Source organism: Vigna angularis, chromosome 10 (genome assembly GCF_016808095.1).
Source record: "Vigna angularis cultivar LongXiaoDou No.4 chromosome 10, ASM1680809v1, whole genome shotgun sequence".
Taxonomy (NCBI): Eukaryota; Viridiplantae; Streptophyta; class Magnoliopsida; order Fabales; family Fabaceae; genus Vigna; species Vigna angularis.
Genome location: NC_068979.1, coordinates 17,034,899 through 17,061,731, shown reverse-complemented (window position 1 = coordinate 17,061,731; position 26,833 = coordinate 17,034,899). Strand labels below are relative to the sequence as shown.

Here is a 26,833-nt window from a genome sequence, read left to right as displayed (position 1 = left end):
ATAAAAAATATTGATGGAGAAGATATAATTAAAAAATGTAAGTGGAATAATTAGAAAAGATGGGTGGTGAGAAAGTAAAAAAGTGAGATTATTTTGGGCCATTGGATGAAGTTTTTTAAAAGAAAATTTGGGGGTGCAAAAAGTAAAATAAATAGTATTTTTCATTTTGTTTTTTTTTTTGTGTTTTTTTTTGTGATGAATTATATTTACCCGGACGAAATTCGGTGTTGACAGCTGCCCCTCTTTACATAGATATTACTGGATAATATAAAAATTTGAGATTTTTGTATTATCGGAGTAAAAGCTAAGTAAAGAAAGAAACGCAAATTTCGTCCGGATTTCAAAATGAACAAGGAATAAACAGAGAAATTTTTTTTTTTTTAAAAAAAAAAATTCACAAAATTGAGAGAATTGAGGTGTAACAACCTCGTGGAGGGTGTACCAACCCTATGGATGAAGTTGATGAGGTGTACAAACCTCGTGGAGTGTGTCGTAACCCTATGGATTAGTGAATGAATGAGTTTGATTGTTGGGCTCGACCATTGCCTTGCAGAGGGCCGAGATAAAATAAAGCAAAAACTGGGCTTCGACCATTATCTTGTAGATGGCCGAGATAAAACAAAACTGAAACTGCTTTCGACCATTATCTAGCAGATGGCCAAGATAAAATAAAACTGAAAACTGCTTTCGACCATTATCTAGCAGATGGCCGAGATAAAATAAAACCAAAAAAGTGCTTTCGACCATTATCTAGCAGATGGCCGAGATAAAATAAAACTGAAAAGTGTGTTCGACCATTATCTTGCAGATGGCCGAGATAAAACAAAACTGAAAAGTGCGTTCGACCATTATCTTGCAGATGGCCGAGATAAAACAAAACTGAAAAGTGCGTTCGACCATTATCTTGCAGATGGCCGAGATAAAACAAAACTGAAAAGTGCGTTCGACCATTATCTTGTAGATGGCCGAGATAAAACAAAACTAAAAAGTGCTTTCGACCATTATCTTGCAGATGGCCGAGATAAAACAAAACTGAAAAGTGCTTTCGACCATTATCTTGCAGATGGCCGAGATAAAATAAAACTGAAAAGTGCGTTCGACCATTATCTTGCAGATGGCCGAGATAAAACAAAACTGAAAAGTGCGTCTGACCATTATCTTGCAGATGGCCGAGATAAAATGGCAGAGCGAAAAATGTTTGATTCCTTTGAATTTGAAAATTGGAATTGGTTGAAATTTTGAGATGTTGAAATTTTTGATTTTGATTATTTTTTTTCAATTTTTTTTAGATAGAAATGAGTATCCATCCTTTTTTTTTTTGAAACGAAGTTTTGCATAATATTGAAATATGGTTGATGTAGATTTATGAAATTGGAGAAGAAAACTTTGATGCATTTTGTTTTTGTCTTTTTGAAGGAAGAAAAATTGATGTAATATACATGGAGGGGAAAACTTTGATGCATTTTTTTGTCTTTTTGAAGGAAGGAAATTTGATGAATATACATGGAGGCAAATTCAAAGTTGATGAAAATATGTACATGATGTATTGGAAGATTATGAAACTATGACATTTTTTACTGAGTCAATTTGCTTTCTTTGAAATCATCAAATTTATGACGATCTAGACTTCCAATTTCTTTCTTTTTTTTCAATGGATGTCCAATCCTAAAGTCAAATGTTCAAAATGAAGCTTGTGTGCCAAACATTTCTTGACGAGATACTAGTGCATACATGCTTGGTATCAAGGGTTGGGAAAAATATGTGGAGGATGATAGGAAGGATTTGGAGAGTACCGGGTTGGCTACTTGAGCCTCTTACTCCTTAAAACGGCTACAAAGGCCAATGTGAGGTAGTAGATACCCAGAAGCTGCTCTGGAACATGGTAAAAGTATTGGTATGGACAAATGTATCTGTGAATTGTGAGGGAATAAGTCATGAATCAGGGAATGAGAATATCATGTGGGATTTGCAAATTGCCCCAATTTTGGTGGTTTTAGATTTTTGAAGTTCGGGGCGAACCAAGATCATGCGAGGCCCGACAAGGGATGCCCCGGTCTTTGTATGAGCTTTGAATATTCAGATGAAAGATTAACAAAGACGCCCAATATTTTGAATGGGTCAAAACACATGAAACTCACAGAGTTGTCCCTAGTTTTGGGTATGAGTCAATTAAGCGAGGTTCAAAAAGAGGTTGCCCCCCACTTTGGGTTTACGAATGATAAGATGGACTCGAAATCATACAAAGCCCCAAAGTGTCTGCCCCTGTTTTGAGGGTGGATCTATGAATTTCAATGCGGACAAATCTGAGAGGCCCAACAAGGGATGTACCGGTCTTGGTACGAACCGAATATACAGATGAAACAAATGTGAGATTAACAAAGTTGCCCCATATTTTGAATGGGCCAAAAACACATGAAACTCACAAAATCGCCTTAGTTTTGAAGAATGGGCGGAAAGGTTATGTAACACTTACAATGTTGCCCCTTAGTTTGGGAATCGGGGAAAGAATTTGAACGGGATATGAATTTGTGATGGATATGGAAAGGATTGGCTTGAAAGGATTGCCCCAATTGGCTTGATTTTCCTTCATATAATTTTGATCAATAGGGAGTTCCCTTCATCCGAGGACATTTATTTTTTCATCATTTTTTTTTACTGCATTGTTAGTCATTTTGTCTTGTCTCGAAAATTAAACTTTATGAAAATTTAAGCAACCATTATTCAATCTGTGTGGACTTTTATTGGGCTCGTAATGTGGCTTGGGCTAAAGGGTGTTGAAAGAAAGGATATAAAGGCTCAAATAAATTTTTGTGGGTTATTTGAAACAAGAGTTACCATCTGCACCTTGTATCAGTTATTCGTTAAAACTATTGACTTTCTTTGCTAATTTGCAAACTTCACTCTTTGTTTGTCATCACTTTGTAATTCTTTCCGTTTCTGCTTCACTTTTGAGGAATTCTCTTCATTTGATCACTAAGTGTGTTCCTGTGCAATTTGAGTTGACTTCTACTGTGATGGTAACCCTTGTTTGGGTAAATTTGAAAAGAAATTTCTTATTGGCTCAAATTTGGTATCAAAGGATATATTTTGTTTTTTTTTTTGGATGAAGATGGCCACACGTCATTTCAAATTTTGGTTGTTTTATTTTCAAAAGATTAATTAGGAGATAAGACTAAATGATCTCAACAAGAGTCATTTTTCTTTTTTTTTTCTTCTTCTTTTTCCCTTTTTTTTTGTTTGTCATAACGGATTCCAGGATTTCCCAAATGAAAGCCAGTGGAGGTAACGGAAAATCTGCCCCAGTGTAAAACTTTGTGTTTATTATTTGGGCTTCAAGAACATGATTGGGTCAATCTATGGTTAGGTGAAGGTCGAAGGATGATGTTTTCAAGCAATGCACACAAATATCTCTTAAGAATATGTGATTTAAACATTTGACTACTGGAGATTATGACATTCATTACAATTTCTTTGAAATCTCATAAAATGGATGATTTGCATCGAAAATAATTGACTCAACTTTTGCGTATTTTTTTTTGTTTTATGCATGAAGAAAAGAAATATGAAAAGGAAAATGATGATACTAGTTGAAAAATAGATTTTTTTCTTAGAGAAAATTAGGTTTGGTGGCCAGTATGAAAACTGGGCTTGGGGGCCAGTGTGAGCTGGGCTTAGAGGGCCAGTGTGAGTTGGGCTTAGGGGGCCAGTGTAAGCTTGGCTTAGGGGGCCAGTGTGAGCTGGGCTTAGGGGGCCAGTGTGAGCTGGGCTTAGAGGGCCAGTGTGAGCTGGGCTTAGGGGGCCAGTGTGAGCTGGGCTTAGGGGGCCAGTGTGAGCTGGGCTTAGGAGGCCAGTGTGAGCTGGGCTTAAGGGGCCAGTGTGAAAACTGGGCTTGGTGGCCAGTGTGAGAACTGGGCTTTAAGGGCCAGTGTGAGCTGGGCTTAGGGGGCCAGTGTTGGAACTGGGCTTTTATGGGCCAGTGTAGGAACTGGGCTTTTATGGGCCATTGTAGGAACTGGGCTTTTATGGGCCAGTGTAGGAACTGGGCTTTTGAATTTTGAAAATTCTTGAAACTTGTGATTTGAGAAATGTTGGCCGGTGTGGAAACCGGGCTTAAGGGGCCAGTACGAGTTGGGCTTAGGGGGCCAGTGTAGGAACTGGGCTTTTATGAGCTAGTGTAGGAACTGGGCTTTTATGGGCCAGTGTAGGAACTGGGCTTTTATGGGCCAGTGTAGGAACTGGGCTTTTATGAGCCAGTGTAGGAATTGGGCTTTTATGGGCCAGTGGTTGAACTGGGCTTTTATGGGCCAGTGTAGGAACTGGGCTTCTATGGGCCAGTGTAGGAACTGGGCTTCTATGGGCCAGTGTAGGAACTGGGCTTTTATGGGCCAGTGTAGGAACTGGGCTTTTGTGGGCCAGTGTAGGAACTAGGCTTTTGTGGGCCAAAAAAACTGATATTAGAAAGTTTGATTTTTTTTTTATTTTTTTTTTAAATTTATTTGCAAAATGTCAAAAAAATATTTAGAAGAAATTTTTTTTAGAAATAGAATTTGATGAAATATTATGTACGTAACTGGGCCCAATTGGGTTTAAAAATTGTTTGAACAATTTTTTTAATTTTTTTTGAAATTTTGACTATAGCTCAGACGGTTGCGACGACCGGAACTGTAGCTACAGTGGAAACATTTTGGCTATAAATGGGCTACTCTTCGGCGTCTGAGCGACATTTCCCGATCTGCCTACTCTCTCTCTATCCCTCTCTTTCTCTCTCCCTCTCTCTCCCTTGAGCGTCTGTCGAGAGCGTCGGGTTCCTGCGATCAACTCCTTTTTTATGAATCTGGTCACCACCTTTCTAGTCACGTTGGCATAAGAAATGGCTTCAACCCACTTGGTGAAATAATCGATTACGACTAGTATGAAGCGGTGTCCATTTGACGCTTTTGGCTCTATAGCTCCAATAACATCTATCCCCCACATTGAAAATGGCCAAGGTGCAGACAACATGTTCAAAGTCGTGGGCGACATATTGATATTGTCTCCATGCATCTGACATTTCTCGCACCTCCTCACGTGTGTACAACAATCATTTTCCATGGTTAACCAGAAGTAACCAGCTCTCAAGATCTTCCTAGCCATTGAGTGCCCATTCATGTGTGTGCCAAATGTACCTTCGTGCACTTCTTTCAATATCAACTCGGCTTCTTTTGCATCTACACATCTGAGGAGAATCATGTCGTGACTTCTCTTGTATAAAATATCCCCACTTAAAATAAAGCTACCAGCCAATCTTCGTAACAACCTTTTATCGTTTTCAGATGCTTTTTCAGGATATTCTCGGGTCTTAAGATAGTGTTTGATATCAAAGTACCAAGGTTTACCATCCCCCTCCTCCTTGATGAAATGGCAATATGCTGGCTCCGCATGGCTCTTCATTTCAATCACTGGTAATTCTGTATTTGGGTCAACCTCAAACATGGATGACAAAGTAGCCAATGCGTCTGCTAATTGGTTATCTTCCCGTGGTATGTGGTTAAATGTGATGATGTCGAAACACTCCATTAATCCTTTGATGTATGCCTGGTAAGGGATTAATTTTGCGTCCCTAGTTTCCCACTCCCCCTTCAATTGGTGGATGACTAAAGCTGAATCTCCATATACGTCGAGAATTTTAACTTTGGATTCTATTGCCGCCCGAATACCCATAGCGCATGCCTCATATTCAGCAATGTTATTTGTGCAATTAAAACACAACCTTGACGTCATGGGCATGTACTGCTGCTCTGGAGAGATAAGTACTGCCCCTATGCCATGCCCCATCATATTCGATGCTCCATCAAATAGTAATATCCATGTTTCTTCGTCTCGGTCTTTCCTGCCTTCTTCGAATAGAGCCATGATACCTTCATCAGGGAATTCGGGTTGCATTGGCTGATAATCGCTAATGGGTTGATGAGCCAGGTATTCTGCTAACGCACTACCTTTGACAGATTTCTGAGTGACGTATACGATGTCATATTCTGACAATAGCACCTGCCATCGAGCTATCCTTCCTGTGAGAGCGGGCTTCTCAAAAATATACTTGATGGGATCCATCTTTGATATTAACCAAGTAGACTGACTTAACATATATTGCCTTTAGCGATGAGCGGCCCAGGCCAATGCGCAACAAGTTCGTTCTAATGGTGAATATCGTTGTTCACAGTCTGTGAACTTCTTGCTCAAATAATATATAGCATGCTCTATTTTCCCCTCTTCATCGTGTTGACCTAATACACAACCCATCGATCCATCCAATACAGTCAAATACAAAAGGAGTGGTCTTCCTGGCACAGGTGGACGCAACACCGGAGGGTTTTGCAGATATTGCTTAATCTTTTCAAAAGCGGCCTGACAACCCTCATTCCAAACCGAAGCCTGATTCTTACGCAATAACTTGAATATTGGTTCACAAGTGGCGGTTAATTGAGAGATGAATCTTGCAATGTAGTTTAATCTACCCAGGAAACCTCGAACCTCTTTTTCCGTCCTAGGGGCAGGCATTTCTGCTATCGCTCGTACCTTGTCAGGATCCACTTCTATTCCCTTTTGACTAACAATAAAGCCTAGCAATTTGCCAGATCTCACTCCGAATGTGCATTTAGCAGGGTTCAACCTAAGTTTAAACTTCCTCAATCTTTCAAATAGTTTTCTCAAGTTAAAAATATGCTTTTCTTCTGACTCAGACTTAGCAATCATGTCATCCACATACACTTCAATCTCTTTGTGCATCATATCATGAAAAAGTGTCACCATCGCCCTTTGATATGTTGCCCCAGCATTCTTGAGCCCAAAAGACATCACCTTATAATAAAACGTCCCCCACAATGTGATAAAGGTAGTCTTTTCCATGTCCTCAGGCGCCATCTTGATCTGGTTATATCCCGAGAAACCATCCATGAATGAAAATAGCGAAAACCTAGCCGTATTATCGACTAGAGTGTCGATGTGCGGTAGCGGGAAATTGTCTTTTGGACTTGCACGATTCAAATCGCGGTAGTCTACGCACATCCGAACTTTACCATCTTTCTTGGGCACTGGTACGATGTTTGCCACCCATTGCGGGTATTTTGCCACAGCCAAAAACCCTGCATCGAATTGCTTCTGCACCTCTTCCTTGATTTTCAAAGACATCTCGGGTTTCATTCTTCTTAATTTCTGTTTGACCGGAAGACATTCTGGCAAAAGGGGAAGTTTATGCTGCACGATATCGGTATCCAAACCAGGCATATCATTGTATGACCACGCAAACACGTCTTTAAATTCCATCAATAGGACTCGCAACTTTCCCTTCACTTCTTCTTTCATAGTAGTGTCGATCCTTATTTCTTTTATGTCGTCTTCCTCTCCTAAGTTGAGTATTTCAATTTCTTCGTGATGGGGTTTTATCTCTTTAGACTCTAGTTCCACTAATCTCAATAGCTCTGGAGAGGGTTCCGGATCATCTTCCCAATCATCTTCCGTATTAATGATAGGGTGCTCCCACTTAGGGATATTGACATTATCATTTTCAAAACATTCATTGTCATATCTGCATTATTTAAGTTTGCGAAAAATAATAAATAAACAGGAAAAACTATGAAAAAGGCTAAATGATGATAGAAATGAGAACGAACACGATTCAAATATCACACTGAAAGCAAAATAAAAGCATCAACCCGTAAGTCATGAATCCCAAAGCTCTGGGTAAAGCGATAGGGTTGATTAATAAATTACATTTCATTTGATTTAAACATCACGGGTAAATCCAGAGTCTTCCAATTATTGAGTCGTGCATCTGGGGAGCAAACCCACACGAAGTTTGAGCTTTCAGATCTTGCCTCCTCTTCCACACTGCTATATGGCTAGTGTTCACCCATCCAGCACTGTGAAAACTTTCTTTGATACCACAAATGTGGATTTTCCTCGCCCTTGGTTCTCGTTTCCCCATCCGAGCCAGACTACGCTCCTTCCTTTCCTCAATCAACCTCTTCTTATCTTCCTTGCTGGGCTTGTACCCCAGGCCATATCTGTTTTTGTTCTCAATCGCCTCCAATGGGAATGTACGTCCTTGTCCATACTTGCCTAAACCATTCCCGTACTTATAACCTTCTTTCAGCATGACCTTGGCCATCATGATAGAGGTGCATGATAAATGTGGGTTCATAGGAAATGGCTCAACATAGGTGTTTCCCACAATTTCTAATGATTGAAAAGTTGTTTCCAGAGCTTCCTCGGCTGCCTCTATGTAACGGGTGGAGGATGGGCCACTCACAAGGAGATCCTCCTCTCCAGAAACTATGACCAACTTATCTCCCATGATATATTTCAGTTTTTGGTGCAGTGTGGAAGGCACAACTTCTGCAGAGTGGATCCATGGGCGACCCAATAGACAACTATAGGCTGGGAGGATATCCATGACCTGGAAGGTTATTTGAAAAACACATGGGCCAATTTGGACCGGCAATTCTATTTCTCCCATAACTTCTCTTTTGCTACCGTCAAACGCTCTCACAATCATAGAGCTTGGCTTCATGTGTACTCCGTCACAAGGTAGCCTATCTAATGTCGTTTTGGGCATGACATTTAGGTAGGAGCCGTTGTCTATCAACACGCGTGCTATGCCGTGGTCCAAACATTTCACTGAGACATGGAGAGCCTTGTTATGCCCTCTCCCCTCCTCAGGTATTTCCTCATCAGTAAAGGTGAGGTAGTTATTAGCATTGATGTTGCTGACAATGCCCTCGAATTGGTTCAGGGAAATGCCTTGTTCCACATGGGCCTCGCTCAGTATCTTCATAAACAGTTTTCTATGGGAGGCCGAGTGCATGAGTAACTCTAATAGGGATATCCGGGAAGGAATACGATTCAACTCTTCCACCACTTTGTACTCGCTTTGTTGTATGAATTTCAAGAACTCGCAAGCCTCTCCCTCGGAGATTTCTTTCTTGTCCGCCTTGTCAGGGGTCTCTTCTGCCTGCACCCCTTTCCCTTTTAAATGCTCTTTAGTATTTGCCTCCATCGGTGTTTCATTATTGCTAGCTCCTCTTCTTGTCAAGTTTGGTGGCGTGAAGATTCGACCACTCCTTGTCATTCCGCCGATGCTTGATATATTTTCAACAGCTCGATCCTGGCTAGAGAATTGACTTTCAATGCACGGTCCTTCGTCGACTACATGTGTTCCATACCTCCAAGGGACAGCTTTCTCGCTTTTGTAAGGAAAGGGAACTGGTGTATGAATGACAACGGGTGATCTTCCTTGAATTATTGGTGCAGGGATGGCTCGAGTGAAACGGATTATCAACGGCTCTGGCAAAGTTACATCAGACTCCATACCAGTTTGTGCAAACACCTCCTCATCCTCGTCTTCGTAGCATACTTGCATCAAATTCCTATCAAGTAGATCTTGTAGCAACTCTTCGAATTCAACGCATTCCTCGATAGAGTGTTCTGTGCATGGATGGAGCCCACATGCTCTCCCCAAATCATAATCCCTGTTTAAAAAACCTAACTTCAATAATTCCTTGAAAATAAACCTTCTGGAACTTCGGATCTTACTTGCATCCCTTATCAGTTCATGCTTCTTAACCTCAATGGCATTTGTCGAGGCATTACCATGTCCGGATAACGGATTAGTATCAATGCTAGGTTTATCTTCTTGAAATTTTAGCCATCTAGCGTCAATTAGGGCCTGCACTTTACGCTTGAAGGTCATACACCTCTCAGTTGAGTGACCCACGCCTTCCCCATGATAACTACACTTGGCATCGGCATCATAACCCCTAGGGTTTGGAGGCTGCATGGGTGTCATTGGGCATATAGCAACCAAACCCTTTTTGATGAGGTGAGGTAATAATTCAGTGTAAGTCATAGGGATGGGGATGAAGTGGACAAAGTTTCTTTCCTGGGTTCTTCCCGGGTAAGTGCCTTGACTTGCATTCAGATTTGGATTTGCAATTGGCCCAGTCCTCCAAGCATTGTCGACGTTGCAAGCACATCCCCTTCTCTCTTCTTTCCCGGATTGAAAGAGGGCTTCTTTTTAGAGTTTTCCACTGCAGATGGGCCACCCGTAATCTTCCCATTCTTCAACCCAATTTCTATCCTTTCGCCTATTATGACGATATCGGCGAAATTGGAAGACACGTTCCCGACCATGTGTTCATAAAACGGTGGTTGGAGCGTGTTCATAAACATTGCCACCATCTCCTTGTCATATAGAGGCGGCTCAACCTGTGCAGCTAACTCCCTCCAACGTTGAGCATACTCCTTGAAAGTTTCATTTTCTTTCTTGGCCATGTTTTGTAATTGTAGCCTGTCGGGTGTGACCTGCATATTGTACTTATATTGCTTCATAAAGGCGTCAGCTAGGTCCACCCAACAACGTATGCGAGACGGCTCTAATTGAGTATACCAGTTCAAAGCTACCCCAGCCAAACTATCTTGGAAAAAGTGGATAAGTAACTTGTCATCATAGGCATACGCGGCCATCTTTCTGAAATACATAGTCAAGTGGCTTTTAGGGCACGTATTACCCTTGTATTTCTCAAACTCTGGCGTCCTAAACTTGTGCGGTATTTTTATGCCGGGCACTAAACTCAATCTTGCAACATCGCCGAATCCATAACTTTCGACTCCTTCTATAGCTCTAAGTCTTTCTTCCAGAATTTCCAACTTATTCTTAGTTCCAATGAAGCTATCGATCCCCCCAACCACTGTGGTATGTGGCACGACCCCGATTGAAGGATCCTTCTTGACCATTACGCGTGGCATTACAGTTACCCGCATTCCTTCAACTGCGATCGACTCATTCGTAGTTACACCGGTCATGGGTGCCGAAACTAGGACAGGACCCTGAGTACCGACGGACGGTACATTGATGATTTGGGGGAAAGAGAAAGACGCATCTTCCGCTTCCGAGTAATCTTCCAGAGGGGGAGTATATCCTGGGGGTAGGCCATACATCGGGAATGAAATCGATGGGCTCAAGGCATCAAACTTTGGGGGACAAGGGGGGGTATTCCCTTTGATTCGTGCTGATGAGGAATCTCCCGCAGTCTTAAGAGATTCTAGAGCAGTAAGGATCTGCCCTATCTGGTCTTTCAGCTGATTGATATCGGCTTTGACAACTTCGTGTGCTTCCTCCCAATCTTCCATAATTCTTGAATTAGCCCGGGTCCTGTAAGGATGTCGTGGAAGTTTTGTCGTGGTTTTTCCTCACTTTTATACTGCTTTGTTATTTTAATTACTCAAGTTAGATGAAATATGCTAGACAAAACAGAAAAGAAAACAAAAGTGATGCATGCTACTGATAGGGGGAAATCACAAGATCACGATAACTTTAATGATGGAAATTGGTACAAGTTGATATTATACAAAACATCCCAGGTCCTTCCTATAGAGAGAGTCTACCAAGACAGGGATCACTTTCTAACTCGAGCAATGAAGGCCTTCATTTCGCCTACTAGCCATTTACAATGGTTAATAAAAAGCGTTATCTCTTGAGGCGGGTTACAAAAGTGGATCATGGCTTCGGCGTCCAACAGCATCTTGGGGATGTCTTCAATTGCTCCGTTTGCCAAAATAGCCAGCTGGGAAAAACTTCCCTTTCAATGCTTAACGGCCTCTTCTTGCATTGCGATGTGATCTTCCATTTGCTTTACCAAGGCTTGATGCCTTTCTTCAAACTTTATTGACCTCCACCATTCCTCTTGCTCCCTAATGTACTCCTCCATTTGTTTTATCACAGTTCGATGCTCTTCTTCGGCTTCCGCTAGCTTCCAACGTTCTCGGTTCATATCTGCCTCAAAAGACAAGGCCATTTTCTTCATCTCGTGCCCCGCCTTTTCTGCCTGAACCTGCACTTCTCTCAATCTCTTCAGAGCCTCTCGTTTATCTCTTTTAGCCTCTTCGTAGAGGAGCCTCCATTGTTTTCCCTCTTCTAATGCTACGTTCTTCTCCTTCACTCTCATGGCCAGCTCTTTGCTTGCGGTTACGAGGCCTTGTTTTAATTGGAATGTATAAACTCTTTCAGCCTTCTGACTTTTGACAATTTCTTCATAGGCCTGTGCTTTTTCTTCTTTATCATTCCTCATATGAACAAAATCGTTGCATGCAGTTTGTAATTCTTTTTCCAACCTAGCGTTCTTTTTCCTCAGTTCTTCCATCTCTATTTTCAATTGCTTCACCTCTTCGCTTTCTAGTTCTTGGGATCGCCCTTCATTAGCTAGCTGATGAACGATCGGTTTGAAAGGCAATTTGACTTCATTTACCCTTTCCCAGATCCAGGTGCGATAATTAATTTTGTCGTCCATCACTCCCAATCTTAAATCCTTTTCTGCTCGCATAACATTTTCCCAAGCACTTCTAACTTTCCTCAACATTTCAGTGCAATGTCCATCTTCATAGTAGATGAAAAATGCCATGAGATAGTCCAGTGAAGGTGACCCTTTCATGGGATGCCCGAATTGTCTTTGAACCAATAGAGGGTTGTAATTGATGCCATATCGGGCCCCTATGAGAGGTACATTGGGGAAGCGACCACAATGTTGGATAGGCTGTCTGAGCTCAAGCCAAGGAAGACGCCATTTTATTTTTCCTCCATTCAAACTAGCAAAGAAACGGGCCCACTCACTTCCTTCTTTGTTCGTAAGCCCCTGGCATGACAGATCTTCCGAAGGACGCTTGATATTGACCGCGCCTTTAAAGAAACGTGCAGTCATCCAAACATACAGTGCCGACACACAACAAAGGATCTTCTTCCCCTTCCTTTCGTGACAGAAACTCATGGTCCCATAAACCTCAGCAAGGACTGTCGTTATAGGATTCTCCGATCTCGTTTTTCTCGCCACGAATATGTCTATTGCGGTATAATCCACAAAGTCTTCTATTCTAGGGAATAAAACAATGTCGTACACGGTGAGAGCTAGCACATCCATAAAAGTCTCTCATTCTCCCTTATCAGCCAGATGCTCTAGGTACTGTTCCAGATACCCCTGCGTCAGCCCAAGCTCTTGATGCCTCGTTACCAACTTGTCTTCGAGTTCCTGGGGCTGTAGTTTCATTATGGCAGCAATAGTTGCAATGGAGGCGTGATGCTCCAAGTGCTGATACGACGTGGTACCCTCTAGTGGTAAACCAAGGATATGCTCAAACTCTTCTATAGTCGGTGCTAGCTGGAAGTCTAGGAAGGTGAAGCATCTTAGCGGGGAGTCATAATACTGTGCTAGGGCTGTGATAGCAGGCAACTGTACCTCCACTTCCATTAGGCTCAATAGGTTTCCATATTTTTTCTTGAAAGCTTCTCTTTTTATGGTCGTTAGTTGTTTTCCTAAGCTTATCAGCCCTGTCAGATTCCCCCCATGAACCCTCAGGCGAGGTTTCTTTCTTAACACGGCAGAATCGGTATGTTGTGTAGCATCAGATCTTGTATCAACTTCCATCTTGTAGGATAAAATAAACGCCTGTGATTTCCCCTAAAACCAGCATGTCACCAAATGATATATGAACATGATGCATGATAACATAATGAAATAAAACATGACCCACAACACAATGCATGCGTAACATGAAATGCAAAGTCATTATTTTCTAAAAGAACAAGCAGGATGTGGGTAGCAGTACACATTTCTCCCTTCGTGCCCTATCAAATGCTGCAAGACTAAAGTTCTAAGACAAAATATATGCACTCACAAGGATAACTTCCTAATGCTTAAATTAAGGCCACCAGAGCTATGGCTCTTTTCACCGTTTCTCCACAACAGTCAGAGTAATCAACTAGATGTGGAGACACAAATGAAGAGAACAGACTCTGGCTGGGGTTCTCACGATAGCCAAACAGGAAGTATGTCCCAAATGACACCGCTACACAACCCCTCTATTTCTAAGTTGCGCTCAGACCCGGGTATAGGGCCTCACTCATGATATGCATATTGTGTGGAGGGAGATTATAATGTAAAACAACAATTGCAAAAATAAACACAAATAAGTAGATATATCAAACATAGATAAGGAATAATTATTTCAAACATAAAGAACAAGTAAAAGAATTCACATGCAATTATTCCAAATATCAGAGATAGATAAAGAAAAAGGGAAGAAAAACATAAAGAAAAACCACATTGAATTCGCTTATCTAATTAAATGGCCTAACTCTCTTTCATTCCCTAGTGGAGTCGCCATCTGTCGCAACCGGAATCGCGACGGGACGACGATCCATGAAAAAAAAAACCACGCGATTTGAAAAAGAGATTTGGAGTCGCCACCATAGTTTATTCTGGAAAACTACGGAAAAACCATAAAATGATAAGGCATGGTCTATTAGAACTAGATTCTTGGTTCGGGAGTCAGTTACTGATAACAGTTGAAAAACTGTTATTTTCATGCTTAAAATTGATACTAAAAGCAACCTTTAGACTTAGAAACTAGCTTGAAATCATACTTTTATCCATATTTTCATAAATAAGAGAGCTGGACAGGTTTATGCTTGATTTCAGTGTTTTTGTGCAGATTTTAAGGTGAATTTAGTGAAAGAAGTGAAGAATGAGAGAGATGGAATCAGAAAAGGAATCAAAGAGTGCAAAAGGAGAAGCCGAAGGCACCGCTCAGCGGCACTTTACCGCTGAGCGGCACTCAGAAGGTCACGGGAGGTCCGCTGAGGGGCAAAATGGCCGCTGAGGGGAAGAAAAGAGACGCGCACTCACCGCTGAGCGGTACTTTACCACTGAGCGGCACACTTATGGGCTTGGGCTTAGATTTTTTGTAATTTTAGAATAGTATATAAGCTTTAGGACGTCCTAGGGTTTGTATCTTTGGCAGAAACGAGGCAAACACTCTCTCTTCCACCCCTTTGAAGGAGGATCTTGGATGCTCAGGCTACCTCTTCACCTTTATTGGGTTTATTCTTTCATACTTTGATTGTAATTCATCTAGGTTCACCATGAATATGGTGAACTAAACCTTGTATGTTTGTTGGGGAATCAATGTAATCTCTTGAAGCTCTCATATATGGAATTTATGCTTGCATCTTAATCTAAGATTTATGCTTTCTTTCATCATTAGTTAGGGTTTTTCCTCTTTGCTTAATGCTTGCATTGTTTAACTCATTCGATGCATGATTATTGGTTTTGTCGATACGGGAACGTACGGGGAAGTCTAGATCCGGGGAATTTCTCCCAATATGATATTGGTTGTCGTTAAGCTCCTGCACTTATGAACTGATCATTAGGAATGCTAGGAATTGTATGAACTCGTGATTGGGGAGAAGCCTTCTAGAAAGGTACTTTAGAGAGTGGCATTAACAATGATGATTTGAATGTTGAATTCCTAAAATATATGAGAGTGGATAAGATGAAATTGACCCCCAACAACATATTCATTAATATATTCCATTGAAAGTGTGTGTCTTTTGTTTTAGCCATTGATCAAAACTTCATGCATACATGTTTATTTTCTGTCTTGCATATTAAACTCAAAATATTTCGTCTTTAAGTCTTAGCTAATCAAGAAATCACATAACTAAACTAGGCCGTGAGTCCTTTGGGAAGAACGATACTTGGTCTTACCAAGTTTATTACTTGAACGATTCGGTCATACTTGCCGATTGAAAAACAAGTTTGTGACATCATATTTTGGTGCTCATAAATTTGTCCATCAAGTTTTTGGCGCCGTTGCTGGGGACTCTGGTTTAACTGGTTAATTTGTGTGATTATTGATTATCTTTGACTTTAATTTTGAATTTCTGTTTTTATTTTTCTGTTTTTATTTTATTTTATCTTATTTGATTAGATTAGATTTTATTTTATTTTATTTGATTAGATTTTATTTTATTTTATTCTATCTTATTTTTATTCTATCTTCTGAATCTTTTATCTTTTATATCTTTTTGTGCTAACAAATATTTTCTAGGGTTTTGTTTTCTTGTGTATGCAGGAGGCAATTCGAACTAGGAGTAAGAAAACAACAGAACCTCTTCTTGAAGGTCTAGACGAGAGTAGAAGGAGGAGAAGAATCAGAACGTCTAGAGAACTTTTCCCTTCTCCAGAAACTCTCTTACAATCATCACCACAAGGTTCTGTTCATAGCACAGGAAGTATGGAGAACAATAATGCTAGAAGAACTCTTGCAGATTACACTAATATTGCTGGACCTCAGCACTTTAACAGCATAGCTAGACCTAGAGTCAATGCAGCCAATATGGAGGTCAAACCAGCACTAATTCAACTGGTGAAGAGTAATCAATTTAATGGGTTATCTCATGAAAGCCCATATGAGCACCTTACTACCTTTAATGAGATTTGCAACACACTCAAGATTAATGGGGTGCCAGACGAAGCTATCAAACTTAGCTTGTTTCCTTTCTCATTGGGAGGCAATGCTAAGCTTTGGTTGAATTCTTTTCCAGAAGAAAGTTTCACAGAGTGGGAAGCAGTGGTCACAAAATTTTTAAACAAGTACTTCCCACAATCTAAGGTGACTAAAGGCAAGCAAGAGATTTCTTCATTCAAGCAGGGCATGGAAGAATCACTGGGGCATGCATGGGACAGGTATAAAAGCTTGTTACGTAAAACTCCCACGCATGGTTTTGAAGATCAAGAAGTAGTCTTAACTTTCCTTGGAGGGCTTGGTTCGCAAACCAAGATGATGTTGGACGCCTCAGCAGGAGGCAATATTAAATGGAAGACTCTAGAGGAAGCAACTGAAATTATAGAAAACATGGCTACTAGTGATAATGAGCTGCACAGTGAGAGAGGAGCTCCTATGCAACAAAAAGGGGTTCTTCAATTACAAACACATGATGCCTTGCTAGCCCAGAATAAAATTCTAACTCAACAGCTGGAGACTCTGACTAGAACTTTGGCTCAATTACCTAAAGAGTTGAAATCTGCTGCACAGGTACAAACCCAGTTGTGCGAATTATGTGGAGGTGATCATGTCAATGGTCAGTGTGCCTTTCCAGTGGAAGCCGTGGAGGATGTTAATTTCATGGCTAATCAATTTCCATACCGTCAAGGGAATTACAATCAAGGGTGGAAACCACATCCAAGCATTGGTCAAGGACAAACTGGGCAAGCTAATCAATATAATAAGCAGCAGCAGCAACCAACCTTGTGGCAACAGTTATCTATGCTTAATGAAAGAACAACAAGGTTGGAAGAAACTCTTCAGCAATTCATACAGAAAACATAATCTTCTCAAAAGAGCACGGAAGCTGCTATAAAGAATTGGGAGATTCAAATGGGTCAGATTACCAAGCAATTGGAAGAGAGGCCAAATAGAAATTTTGGGGCTAATACTGAGGTTAACCCCAGAGAAGAGTGCAAAGTGGTAAAGAGTGTTAATGAAGAGATAACTGAGTTAGAAGAAGGAGAAACAGAAGAAAGAAGAGAAGTAGAAAGAAAGAACACTTTTCCTTTTCCAACAAATCAAGAGAAACAAATGGACTTCACAGAATTATTCAGAATGGTGGATAATGAAGCACCTTGGGAACAAATTCTACAGAAAATTGCAGTTTACACAAAATCAGATGAAGGAATCTCTACAAAGAAGAGACGTAGAGATGATGAGGAAAACGAGTGTATAACTGTTAAGAAAGAGTCATTCCCTCCTAAGGCACCAGATCCAGGTAGTTTTTCTATCCCTTGTGCTATAGGGAAGAAAAAGGTAAAGAAAGCTCTCCTTGATTTAGGTTCAAGTGTTAACTTGATACCTTATTCTTTACTAGAGCAAATTGGCAATGTTAAAGTGAAACCTGTAAAGGTTAATCTAGTAATGGCCGATGGATCTTCAAAGGAGCCATGTGGGATTGCAGAGGACATTATAGTTTGTGTTGGAAAACTTCAGTTTTTAGCAGACTTTGTGGTGATGAAGATGGAGACCGAGAAGATACCTATCATACTTGGAAGACCGTTTATGAAAACGGCCAGGGCCATCATAGATGTAAATGAAGGTATAGTAGTGCTCCAGGACAGAGAGGAGAGAGTGGTGGTGGATGTCTTCAAAGATGAGACGCAAGCAAAGGAGGAAGAGGCTAGTTATAAAGCTGCATTTCGAGATGCACCCATGACTAGACATAAAGATGAAGATCTTGAGGTTTCAGGTAACCATTGTTTGTTGTTTCAGGTACCCAAGGAAGAGGAGATTGGAACAGGAGAAAAAATTCCTAGAGACTGGAAGAAAAGAAGACTCCAACTTGGCACACCAGTAAGAATCAAGAACAAGTTGTGGGTTGTGAAGGGCTTTAAAGAGAAGGAGATGATAGAGATAGAGTCTCCATATTCTAGTAGAACCAAGACAGTCCAAAGGAAGCAGTTGAGAAGTTGGTGGAATGATAACATCAACTATAAAGAAGATGGAACTTGAACTTTATTGGGTCAAGCTAATGACGTTAAAAGAGCGCTTGCTGGGAGGCAACCCAGTGATTGACAAACTTTTGATTTTGATTTTAGTTTTATAATTTTTAACCTGTGGACATTATCTTGTAAATATTGTGTTGGATCCAGCATCTACTGAAGGATGCTAGGTGGTTAAGTATCTACTGAAGGATACTAGGTTTGTAACACCTACTGATGGGTGTTAGTGAGAAAATTTTGCACCTACTGATGGGTGCTGGTAAGTTTGAAACACCTACTGATGGGTGTTGGTGGATTTTGGGTCAGGCTCGTGACGTTAAACAAGCGCTACCTGGGAGGCAACCCAGTTGATTGATTGTTTCTGTTTGTTTATTTTATTTAGGATTTGCATAAGCATTTTTAACATTGAATTGCAGGGAACCCATGAGGGGCATGTAGGGAAGACACGTAGGTTAAGAAAAGAAGGAGAGGAGCACATCACGAAAGGGCCGCTGAGCGGTATTTTACCGTTGAGCGGTACTCTCGCAGATTGGGCTTTAGTTCCCCTTAGCGGGACCCGAGCCCATTAGGGTATTTTTAAACCCTAAGCTGCGCAAATTCTTATACTTTCTGGCTTTTCTCTGCACAAACACTTCCACACATCTTCTCCTAGGTTTTCCACATCTTTTCACTCTTACCTCTTAAGAAAAAAAAATCTCTTCCACTTACTTTTTCACTAGTGTGCATTCAAAGTTTGGGGTTGGAAGAGAGCATTCTAGGTTGGAAGCATTCTCATTGCATCTAGCATCTCCACCCAAGTAAGTAAAATGCATTTTGTTCATTCTAGGGTTCTTGAATTTCAATGTGATTGTCAAAGCATGAATATTTAGGGGGTTTTGATTTCTATGCATGATTTGATGATATATTTGATGTTTGAACCGATTAAACTGCATGATCATGAACTGGAAAACTGAAAATTGCATTTGGGTGGAGTTAGGACAGCTTTAAAATAGGTTTTTCAAAAATCTGCAGAGTTACCGCTGAGGGGTAATCTGCCGCTGAGCGGCACTCTGCCAGATTTGGTTTTTCTGAGTTTTTGTGTGTTGGACTGTGGCACTGGTGGCGCTGAGGGGAAATTCTGGCCCTCAGCGGTGGTTTAGCTTCGAAAGGAGTTGTGTTCTGTGTTTTACTAATGATTAACATCATGTTCTGTGGTTTTGTTTGTGTTTTGAATGTAGGAATGGCATCTTCATCAGGAAAAAGATTGAAAACCATGGCAACCAAGAGAAAGGAAAAGGAACCAAAGCAAACCCATTCTGGCAGGTTCCTCTCTAGGAAACATGAGAAGCACTTTAGGGTGGTTCAGGACAGGAGACTTCTGATGGAGAGAAAGGTTGTGATGATACCTAACTTTGCTCCTCAATTTGGAGAGCAAGTGTTAGGGAATGATTGGGGAAAGCTAGCCACTTATCCTGCACCTGCCAACATAGCTGTGGTGAAGGAATTTTACACCAATGCAAAGAAGATTGGTGATTATCCAGCTGAGAATTATTTGGGCTATGTCAGAGGCCATGCTATCAGGTATGATCCTGATTCTATCAACAACTTCCTGGATACTGTGTGGGTTGGTGAGCAATGTCAGTTTGCTCTTTGCATGGAGGAAGGTGCTGATTTTGAGGATGTGGAGAGAGTGTTGTGTATACTTGGAGGACACTTCCAAAGGAATAGATTTGGCTCAGTGGTTAACATTAGGAGGATAGATTTGAATCCTCTTGCAAAATATTGGATGGCATTTTCTCATGCCAACATTCAGCCATGTTCACATGTGTCAGATATTACTTTCAGCAGGGCACTATTCATCTACTGTGCTATCAGAAATTTGAATGTTAATATTGGGCAGGTGATAGCTGATGAAATTAGTGTATGTGCTAACACCTCAAACAACAAAGCACCACTAGGACATCCTTCTTTGATTACTCACCTTTGCAAGCTAGCTGGGGAGGATACTTCTGTTCCACCATTTGAGAGGCCAAGAAAAGCTATTGATGAGGCCTATTACAGACAGTACTGTGGAGGTGAGGATGCTGCTCAGCCAGTTCCACCACGCCGTGCTCGTAGAGAGAGAGGGCCAGCACAGAGCCAGACATCTGCTGATACACATGAAGCAGAACCATTCCAGATGAGGGACATGTATATGTCTCTTATAGGTGCTCAGTTGCAGTCCATTCACAGAGGGCAGGTGGCCACTGCTGAGATGATAGTGGGGATGTATGATACACCTCCAGCCCACAGGTGGACTATGGATGAATTCCACAATGTAGTAGCTTGGCCAGAAGAACCAGTACATGGAGGAGGAGCTGGAGCAGCTGAAGCTTCAGCTAGAGATATGGAAGAAGATGAAGCTGAGGAGGAGGATGCATTTGATGATGATGAAGATGAGGAGGAAGAGGAAGATACAGAGGACACCTCAGACTGATGAGGAGCTGAGATAGCATTTACTGATGAATGCTATCATATGATTATGCTTTTGTGGTTTAAGTTTTCTGAACTTATTTATTTTTGTTTTTAGATTAGGTTTGATGTACTCTATTGAACACCTGGTTTGTTATGATGGTTTGCTATTAACTGTGATTGTGTGATAAGTACTGCTTGATGATGCTTATTGATTGATTGATGTTGAGATAGATGTGCACATTAAAATGCTTATACAGGTGATTCACAAGCTTTGTGAACAAATGCATGATATTATGATTGTGATTGTGAGATTAAGCAGGATGTGTATGTCAAATGTGAATGAGCTTATATGTGAGGTTTTGAGCTCCAGAGTTTTTGGTATGATTGAATGCTATTACTTTGAAAGCATGAATGATTTTGCCCAGGTTTTCTATGATTGAATCAATTGCTTGTTTTGCATCATGTGATCAAGGCCATTTGTTGGAACCCTTTTTATTGGCCAAATTCATAAAGTTAGCCTACTAAAAGAGAACACGTTGTGTTCTATCCTTTGAACCTTTAGCCTTGAACATACACTGAAAACCTTTGATTGAAAATCTTTACCTTGAGTTAAGTAGAAGATCTTGTATGGTATTGTTAAATGTTCAAGTTTGGGGTTGTTGGGAAAACATGAAAAGAAAAGCATTGAGCTAAGAGCTGAAAAGTAAGAATATGCAAAGAGAAAAGAAAAAGAAGTAAAGCTCAATGCAAATGCAAAGGTAAAAGAAAGTTGGGAATGAATAAGATGATTGTGTTGTTATGATTCTCTTAACTCAAGGATTTTGTGATCCAGAAAAACCAATTTTCTTGTTAGCCCAGCCACATTATAAGCCATTGAAAAGTCCTTGTGATGATGCATGCTTGTGAATGTTTTTGATTGTGGTAAAATGAAAGGTAAAGTTGATTCATGTGACATTGTGATAGTAGAGTGAAGGAGTGAAACACTTTACCTCTTATACACTTGTGTGTTGAGTGAAACACTTTACCTAGTGAGGAAATAGTCCATAAGCACATGAACATCCATGCTTAATTGATTGATCATTCATGAAAAATAGCATTTGTTGGAATTTAAATGACTTTGTGAACACTAAAGCATGTGCACATCTTGAATGAACTCTTGGTCATAAGTTTGAGTGAAGTTGTTATTTATCTTGAAAAAGAGGATTTTTGAATGAGTGAACCATCATATGAATTGGTTGGAGATTGAGTTACATTTTGTTTGCTTGAGGACAAGCAAAGTTCTAAGTTTGGGGTTGTGATAACAGTTGAAAAACTGTTATTTTCATGCTTAAAATTGATACTAAAAGCAACCTTTAGACTTAGAAACTAGCTTGAAATCATACTTTTATCCATATTTTCAGAAATAAGAGAGCTGGACAGGTTTATGCTTGATTTCAGTGTTTTTGTGCAGATTTTAAGGTGAATTTAGTGAAAGAAGTGAAGAATGAGAGAGATGGAATCAGAAAAGGAATCAAAGAGTGCAAAAGGAGAAGCCGAAGGCACCGCTCAGCGGCACTTTACCGCTGAGCGGCACTCAGAAGGTCACGGGAGGTCCGCTGAGGGGCAAAATGGCCGCTGAGGGGAAGAAAAGAGACGCGCACTCACCGCTGAGCGGTACTTTACCACTGAGCGGCACACTTATGGGCTTGGGCTTAGATTTTTTGTAATTTTAGAATAGTATATAAGCTTTAGGACGTCCTAGGGTTTGTATCTTTGGCAGAAACGAGGCAAACACTCTCTCTTCCACCCCTTTGAAGGAGGATCTTGGATGCTCAGGCTACCTCTTCACCTTTATTGGGTTTATTCTTTCATACTTTGATTGTAATTCATCTAGGTTCACCATGAATATGGTGAACTAAACCTTGTATGTTTGTTGGGGAATCAATGTAATCTCTTGAAGCTCTCATATATGGAATTTATGCTTGCATCTTAATCTAAGATTTATGCTTTCTTTCATCATTAGTTAGGGTTTTTCCTCTTTGCTTAATGCTTGCATTGTTTAACTCATTCGATGCATGATTATTGGTTTTGTCGATACGGGAACGTACGGGGAAGTCTAGATCCGGGGAATTTCTCCCAATATGATATTGGTTGTCGTTAAGCTCCTGCACTTATGAACTGATCATTAGGAATGCTAGGAATTGTATGAACTCGTGATTGGGGAGAAGCCTTCTAGAAAGGTACTTTAGAGAGTGGCATTAACAATGATGATTTGAATGTTGAATTCCTAAAATATATGAGAGTGGATAAGATGAAATTGACCCCCAACAACATATTCATTAATATATTCCATTGAAAGTGTGTGTCTTTTGTTTTAGCCATTGATCAAAACTTCATGCATACATGTTTATTTTCTGTCTTGCATATTAAACTCAAAATATTTCGTCTTTAAGTCTTAGCTAATCAAGAAATCACATAACTAAACTAGGCCGTGAGTCCTTTGGGAAGAACGATACTTGGTCTTACCAAGTTTATTACTTGAACGATTCGGTCATACTTGCCGATTGAAAAACAAGTTTGTGACATCATATTTTGGTGCTCATAAATTTGTCCATCAGTTACGTGTAGGGAAGGTATTAGCACCCTACAACGCCTGCCTTAAAGCAGTACCTTTAATTAAATATGCGAATATGATGTGGTTTTCAAAATGTTTAACTTTCCCTTAAAATAAAATTCTAAAACATATTTTTTAGTTTTTTGGGCCCGACAAGGATTGACCTTGCTCCTACGTATTCTCATTCAGAATGAGAAATCAGGGTTCCGTAGTTCGTTTAGAAAACTGCTTGAAATTTTGTTTAGGAAATTGTTTGAGAATTTGTTATGGATAAATTTGGATTTTTGGGAGAGTGAACCTGACAAGGACTAGCCTTGCTCCTACGTATCTCCATTTTTGATGGAGAATCAAGGATCACGTAGTTCTGGCTAGGCGATATTGTTTGTAGTTTGAAAAATAGATGTTTTTTAGTTTTTGAAGATTTTATGTTTTTTGGTATTTTTTATTTAGGAGAATGAAAAGGTTTTTAGCACAAGGACGATGCGTGCGATCACACATGTGCCTAAACCTTTAAAACATATTTTTGTAATTTTATTTAAAAGAGAGAAAAGGTTTTTAGCACAAGGACGATGCGTGCGATCACACATGTGCTTAAACCTTTGAAACGTATTTTTGACATTTTTTTGAAGAAAGAGAAAAGGTTTTTGGCCAAGGACGATGCGTGCGATCACACATGTGCCTAAACCTTTAAAACATTTTTTTGTAATTTTTAATTTTTTTATTTTGTATTTTACTTTTTATCTTTAATTTTTATATTTTGGTTTTCTTTTTATTAAGAAGAGAGATGAGTTGAAATATCTATGACATAAAATTGTAAAAAAAAACATAGGATAAAATTGTGGTAGAAAATTGGATAAATTTATAAACTAAAAAAAGAAGAAGATCAAAATGCATATAAATAGAATGAAAAGAAAATGTGTACCTCGTTGAAGATTTGAAAGATGAAGCAAAACTTTGCTTGTAATAAGTTGTAAGGAGAGATAGGTTGATGGCGAAGAAGATGAATTTATAGTAGAAATGTGGTATGTGATTTACTATGTATAGAGGGATTAGGAAATAGTAAAATGTGAGAGAAAAACGAAGTAGAGTTTTGGGATGAAATGAAGAGGTTTTTGGACAGAGAAGAGATGAATATTATGTAATTTTTTGTGTATCGTTTTCTATTTATTTTTTTTGTAGATTTTTACAATATTAAAATAATGTTTTCATGAATATTTAAAATAAAGTCTAATAATTACTTAGTTATTTACATAACACAATGATACTTAGCTATTTGAAACAAAAATAGTAAAATTGTTTACACAAGTGTTTTTAAGAATGTCAAAAATAAATAAAAATAAAAATAAACCATATTTGCTAAACGTAGAAATACCATTTCTTAATTTTAATCTTATATTTTTTAGAAAAAACAATTGCTTAAAGAAATAACGTTACTCAAAAAAAATAATTCTAAAACCATTTTATAATGCTGCAATTTTATATATTTATTTCTTTTGTACCTTTTTCATTTTTTGTTGTCTTTTAGGTTGTTGTTTTTTTTTATGGTTGTGTCGTTTTCTATTAACAAATAAAATTGAAGTTTAAAATAAACAAATCCAATTAATAAAAATAAAATACAAAACACGAGAAAGATATTATAATGGTGAGACAAATACTAAAAGAGTGAAGAAAATAAAAATAAAACAAATGAAGCAACCAATACGGAACCAAACAAATACTAAGAGCATAAAAACCAATTAAATAAGGATAGGGGTGTATAGAAAAAAACCAGGTGTGTCGGAAGACTCCTGTTCTCAGGCCCAAAGGACGGTATGAGTGCAACTGTGAGGTTTAGGGTTGTCGCGTAGCAGTTGTTGGTCAGGCCGGAGGCCCTTTTCTTGTTGTTTGCAGGGGTGTAAAGATGAAAAATGGGGGGTGCGCCTAGGAGAGAAAAGGTTTAAAACCGAATGGGCCAAAGCCTAATGTGGTTCAAAATATGAATAAAATGGTGCAGGAAAAGAATTTTCTCTTGTTTTTTTTTGTTTTGGGGTGGAAATGAAAAGGTTTGGTGTGAGAAAAAAAAAGATGGATCTTGTGTAAAAAATGTGTGTGTGTGTGTGAAGAAAATGTGGGTATTTATAGAGTTAAGGATGAAGAAAGTTGATGAATAAAAATAATATAATAAGTTGGTGGAAAATTTAGATGAAATAAAATATAATTAAAAAAAGATGAATAGAAAAAGTTAATGTGGAAAATAAGTGAAAGAAATAATATAAAAAGTTGGTGGAGAAATTAGGTGAAATAAAATATAGTGAATAGTAAAAGTTAATGTGGAAAATAAGTGAAAGAAATAATATAAAAAGTTGGTGGAGAAAGTAGGTGAAATAAAATATAGTAAATAGTAAAAGTTAATGTGGAAAATAAGTGAAAGAAATAATATAAAAAGGTGGTGGAGAAATTAGGTGTGGAAATTAAGTGAAAGAAATAATATAAAAAGTTGGTGGAGAAATTAGGTAAAATAAAATATAGTGCATAGTAAAAGTTAGTGTGGAAAATAAGTGAAAGAAATAATATAAAAAGTTGGTGGAGAAATTAGGTGTGGAAATTAAGTGGAAGAAATAATATAAAAAGTTGGTGGAGAAATTAGGTGAAGAAAAATGGATAATAAAAAATATTGATGGAGAAGATATAATTAAAAAATGTAAGTGGAATAATTAGAAAAGTTGATATATAAAATTAATATGGAAATGATGTGGAAAAAGTAAATGAAAAAGGTAGATGATGTGGAGGATGAGGTGGATGGTGATGTGGAGAATGGGGTGTGATAAGAAAAGATGGGTGGTGAGGAAGTAAAAAAGTGAGATTATTTTGGGCCATTGGATTAAGTTTTTTAAAAGAAAATTTGGGGGTGCAAAAAGTAAAATAAATAGTATTTTTCATTTTGGTTTTTTTTTTTTGTGTTTTTTTTTGTGATGAATTATATTTACCCGGACGAAATTGGGTGTTGACAGCTGCCCCTCTTTACTTAGATATTACTGGATAATATAAAAATTTGAGATTTTTGTATTATCGGAGTAAAAGCTAAGTAAAGAAAGAAACGCAAATTTCGTCCGGATTTCAAAATGAACAAGGAATAAACACAGAATTGAGAGAATTGAGGTGTAACAACCTCGTGGAGGGTGTACCAACCCTATGGATGAAGTTGATGAGGTGTACAAACCTCGTGGAGGGTGTCGTAACACTATGGATTAGTGAATGAATGAGTTTGATTGCTGGGCTCGACCATTGCCTTGCAGAGGGCCGAGATAAAATAAAGCAAAAACTGGGCTTCGACCATTATCTTGTAGATGGCCGAGATAAAACAAAACTGAAACTACTTTCGACCATTATCTAGCAGATGGCCAAGATAAAATAAAACTGAAAACTGCTTTCGACCATTATCTAGCAGATGGCCGAGATAAAATAAAAC

At 39.2% G+C, this 26,833-nt stretch overlaps 1 pseudogene; it reads right to left on the bottom strand.

Annotated features, from left to right (window-relative positions):
* Positions 1 to 4,668: 4,668 nt before the first annotated feature.
* Positions 4,669 to 9,883, bottom strand: LOC108334902 (uncharacterized; annotated as a pseudogene).
* Positions 9,884 to 26,833: the final 16,950 nt, after the last annotated feature.